This window comes from Urocitellus parryii, chromosome 4 (genome assembly GCF_045843805.1).
Source record: "Urocitellus parryii isolate mUroPar1 chromosome 4, mUroPar1.hap1, whole genome shotgun sequence".
In the NCBI taxonomy this organism is placed as follows: domain Eukaryota; kingdom Metazoa; phylum Chordata; class Mammalia; order Rodentia; family Sciuridae; genus Urocitellus; species Urocitellus parryii.
This window is the reverse complement of record NC_135534.1, coordinates 4,526,053-4,531,064: the sequence shown is the minus strand read 5'-3', so window position 1 is coordinate 4,531,064 and position 5,012 is coordinate 4,526,053.

Below are 5,012 nucleotides of genomic sequence, written 5' to 3'. Positions count from 1 at the left end.
CTTAAAAGGAAACTCCAAACACCTATCAGGAGTAGAACTCAACATCACCTGCCGTAAATCAAATGTAACCCTAACTATGAGTTCCAAGGCCAGGCACGGTGGAGCACTCCTGTCATCCCAGCAGCTCGGGAGGCTGAGACAGGAGGATTGCAAGTTCAAGGCCAGCCTCAGCAATGAACAGGTGCTAAGCCACTCAGTGAGACCCTGTTTCTAAGAAAATCCAAAATAGGGCTGGGATGTGGCTCAGTGGCCAAGTGCCCCTGAGTTCAGTCCCCGAGACCACACACACACAAGTGAGTTCCAGGTGAGGGTGCTGCTCAGTGGTCAGCGCTGGCCCAGCGTGTGTGAGGCCCCGCCCGTCCCCAGCACACCCAGAAAAAGAACCAGGGGTGCAACCTAATGTGTCATTACACGCTGGCGGAAGGCCAGGTTCCACGTGGTGGCTGCTCGCGTTTGTATGAGCAGGAGCATGGGGTCTGGACAAGAAAACTTGGAAGAGATGTCACAGGGGACCCCCACACGACCAGATTCCAAAGCCGAAGATCCACGCGGTGGGCTGGGCGCTCTCGACGACCCTGGCTGTGAAATATCACCTCCATGTCCAGGTCCACGGGGGGGAGGCAGGTGGGGAGGGTGCGGCCACCTGGGCCAGGACGCGGGGTTTGAACCCAGGCCACGCCCAGCTCCTGACCTCCCCGGCCTCTTTGGGCTTCCTGTGCCAGCAGTCACCCGGCCCCCCCCCTGCTGTGCCGAACAGGGGTGTGGGTGCCGGAGCACTCCCCCCAGGAGGGCGTTCTGCTTCCGACCCTCCTCACCCCCCCCCACTTTTGTCTGCCTTTGAAAGGACCCTGTGGTCTTGAAGAATCAGTCCTCTTCAAAGCCTTCAAAGAGAGAAGGCTCCAGGGGGCTGGAGAGCGTCACTTAGGTGCCTAAATGGGGACTCGTTGGGACCCAGCCGCTGTGTCGTGGGCCTGCTCTGGAGGAGGCGGCAGGGAGCAGCGGCCAGAACCGGGTTCCCTCCCCTGGCCAGGGAAGGCAGCTGAGCGTCGGGCCGCGTCGGGCTTTCCTGCTTTGGCTGGAGAAACCGCCAGGCCCCTAGCCCCAGGGCTCGGCGTGGGGTGCAGCCTGCTGCTGTGGGGGGTGCGGGAGGCCAATGCTGTGTCCGAGCTTCCTGGGGCCGGGACAGCAAAGCACATCACCTGGCGGCTTTGGACAGCGGACATCAGCCTCAGAGCTCTGGGTGCAGAGGCTGCAGACCCGCTGTGGACGGGCCAGCTCCTCTTCCAAGGCGGGGCCAGCTCCTGACCGAATCCCTCCAAGCTCTGCCCCCATCTCGCCTGGCCTCCTGCCCCGTGCCCGGGCTCTGTGCTCTCTTCTCATCAGGACACCTGTCACTCAGCTGGGGCCTCCACTCCAGGCTGACCTCACTTATTGGTCACCTTGGCAAAGGCCCTACCTTGTCCCTGTGAGGGTCAGCCGCACGCTCTCCTGCGCAGCACTGGGCCACCCCCTTCACAAGCACCCAGCTGTGAGTCCTGCCACACAACAGTCCCAGCGTCCTGTCCCATGGCACAGTGAAGAGACTCTGTCTCCGGCCTGGGCCCCTTGGCTGGGTGAGGGGCTGAGATTCCCCTTCCCCACGGGGGACAACGAGGGCTTCAGTGAGCCCTGGGCGCTGCCCACCAGGCCGCATGGCCTCCCCACCTGGGAGAGCCCTCCAGGTGACGGATGCTGGTGCTGGGCACTGAGCGGGCTCCGTGGTGAGCTCATGGAGGTGAGGGTCCGGTTTCCCGTGGCTGAGAGGGGCGCTCTCACCTCCTGATCTCACTGCGGAGGCCAGGGCCGGCGGCCGGCGTCTGCTCTGCATCCTAAGGTGTGGGGCGTCCCCTGCCTGGCAGGACCGAGCAGGGGCCTGCTGGGATGGCAAGCTGCTTCAGGGTCACCCAACAGTCATTAACCCAGCCACCTCCCAGGGGTGCTGCCCGTCAAACGTCATAGACTTTGGGGTTAGGTTTCCAACCCAGAAAATTTGGGGGAACTTCCACTGAGCAGCCTGGGCTGAGCCAAGAGGCCCACCTGGTCCCCGCACAGACAGAGCCTGTCACACACCCTCGGGCACCTGCTTCCCTCCAGGCCTCAGTTTACCCGACTGGGTGAGCAGGAGGCATCTAGGTTCTTACGGTCCCTTAGGGTCCCTTATGGTCCTGAGAGGTTCCACTACCCAGGGCTTGGCTGGTTGGATGGAGGAGTTGGATCTCCCAGTTTGCTTCACATTTAGGTTTAGAACGGAGCTGGATTTGGTCATGAGCTCTTACTTCACGTTTGGAACAACTTGGGCATGTGGCTGTATTTTTCGAGGGTGTATTTTATGAACTCTACAGACAGAGTAGGGACATCTGAAGACTGAGCTTCTAGATTGGGACGTGTGTCGGTGTGGAGTGCACACCGGGTCCTGAAGGCAGAACAGCTGTGACGTCAGTTAGCTTCTGACGCGGCTGCTGCATTGCTAAGGGGCTGAAGTGTTGGATGCACAGAGTCTCGTCACACGTATCATCAAGCTGCCCGTGTCTGTCCGCACCTGCGTTCGGCTGCTGGAGACAGGGAGCCTGGAATGGCCGCTTGGTGGCTCACGTCCCAGGCATGCGGAGCTGGTGACCTTCACATCTCCCAAGTTGCTGCAGCCTGGTGCCCACAGAGGCATTAGGCTGCCCCCCGTGAGGCCAGCCGTCGGTTAGGCCACTAGGGCAGGGGCTTGGTGGCTCTGAGCACTGGCTAGGGATCGGGAGGCATCTCCGTGGGATTCTGGAGGTGGCTGGTGTGACCAGGGGGAGCACTGCTGTCCCCGTGCTACCGGCTTCCACGTGATCAGTGAGGTGCGGATGGCTTAGCACCCAGACCCGGGCAGTGGAAGTGGGCATGGGGACCCTACGTGGACCGAGGCCGTCCTGGGCAGGGCAGGACCAGGGACAACTCAGCCATCTCACCCTGCAGAAGAGCACTGAGCCCCTGTCCCCCACAGAGCCTCCCAATGGGAGGAGTGTCCCCTGCATCTGGCACTGGGGATTGAGCCCAGGGGCTCTGCCACCGAGCGCCTTTCCGTGCTTTTCATGGACACATATGGACACTCGTCCTATGTGTCAGCTGTCAGTGGACCTTCATTTTACTTATTGTGCACAGTGCTGAGGGTCGAACCCAGGGCCTGGACACATGCTAGGCCTAGCCCGCTCCTCAGTCCTTTTTATGTCTCTTCTACAACAGGGTCTCTAAGCTGCCCCAGCTGCCTCTAAACCTGGAGTCGCCCTGCCTCAGCCTCCTGAGCCGCTGGGATTACGGGCATACTCAGCCCTCACCAAGACCGCCATCCGGGGGGCAGTGCAGGGAGCCCCAGGACCCGCACCTCCTCACAAGTGCCGTGTGGCTGCTGGAGAGCCCCGACGTCCACGGTGTTGGGCAGTGTCCATGCCCTCCGGCTCGGCCTCCAGGGCGTCCTGAGGAGCCCCGCCCCAGCCTTCCTTCCATGGGGGGGTCTCGGTGTCCAAGTCCTGGGCTCCTCCTCAGCCTGGCGGAGAGGCATCTTGGTCCCTGGAACGGCTGCCCAGGCTTGGTATCCCTCGTCCGGTGCAGGCGCAGGTTCGAGCCCTGGCTCTTGTGGTTCAGGAGGACGTGAAGACGGCTGAGCTTCAGGGGCCTCGCTGGTAAGGGGCCTGGGACCCTTCTCCCCCCAGGGACGAGGTGAAGGACGGTGAGCGGTCAGCGCCCAGCCAAGGCAGCAGGAGGGCTGGGGCGGGGCTCCGTGGGCGAGCCCTCACCCAGCATGCTGGGCCCCGGGTCCGACCCCTACACTGCGTGTGCATGCACACACACACATGCGCACACAAGCGCACACACACGCACACACACACAGCAGGCTGTGCGTGGCTGAGCGTGTCGGCTGAGGGCCCAGAGCCCGAGGTCTCCCTGGTCTCTTCCCGCGACCTGCTGCCTGCCCTAAACCCCAACAGTCCGTGGAACTCGGTGTCCGTGCAGGAGGGTGTGGGCCTGGGGAAGGGGCCTTTGGCCTTGGAGGCAGTTTTCCCAGGAATCCTTTGAACCCAGGTCCCTACCCCCCCAAAGTGGCCTGGTACTGAGACCCCCGAGTGATGGCATCCTGTGCTGGTGGCCCTCAGGGTGGTGCACAGGGCCCAGGCGCCAGCTGTCCCTTCACAGAGGAGGAGACCAAGAGATGCAAGGTGACTCGCCCAAGGCCACTGGGACACCTAGGAGGGAGCCGGGGCTGACACCAGCCGTGACCCCCAGGAGCCTCAGGACCCTGGGACTCCTGCCTGCCCAGCCGTTGGGCACACACTAGGTCACTGTTATGAAAGGCGGGTGTGGCTGGAGACAGCCAGCGGGCCCAGTGGGCACCACCCTCTCCCGGGCTCTCACCCTGATGTCACCTGGCCCACTCAGCAGAGGAGGCACGGAGGCCGAAGGAGGCTGAGCAGGGCCCGTGCTCCTGGTCAGGGCCCACGTCTCCCTGCCCCATGGCCAGCCCCGCGCAGCCGCAGACGGGGAGGCCCCAGTGCCGGGCGGCTGGCGTGAGAGAGTCCGATGCACGGGGCGGTGCTTTCTGATCACTGTGTGGCCTCCGTGGCTCGTCCCCACTGCCCCGCTCCACCCCCGAGGAAACCAGCAGAGCCCCTGGCGTGGGTGGAGGCCCTACGGCCACGGTGTCCACCCGCACTCGTTCCAGTGGGCCCTGCACACCGCGCAGGTGTGGTGGGCAAGGGGACAGGTGGCCTTCTGTGGCCTCCCTTGGATGTGACGTTTTGAGGTCCAGGCTGGCCCCACTGCAGGCTCTCGTCCGCAGCCGGGCCCCAGAAAAGCTGGGGTCTCACTAGCTGGCGGCCCGCCCGGCGGCTGAGCCTGGAGACTGTGGCCAGAGCGGCCCTGGCGCGTCCCGTCCCGTGGGGCGCTGGGAACCGAGGCAGGTGGGAGGCGGCGGCGACCCTCACCGAGACGAGAGGCGGCGG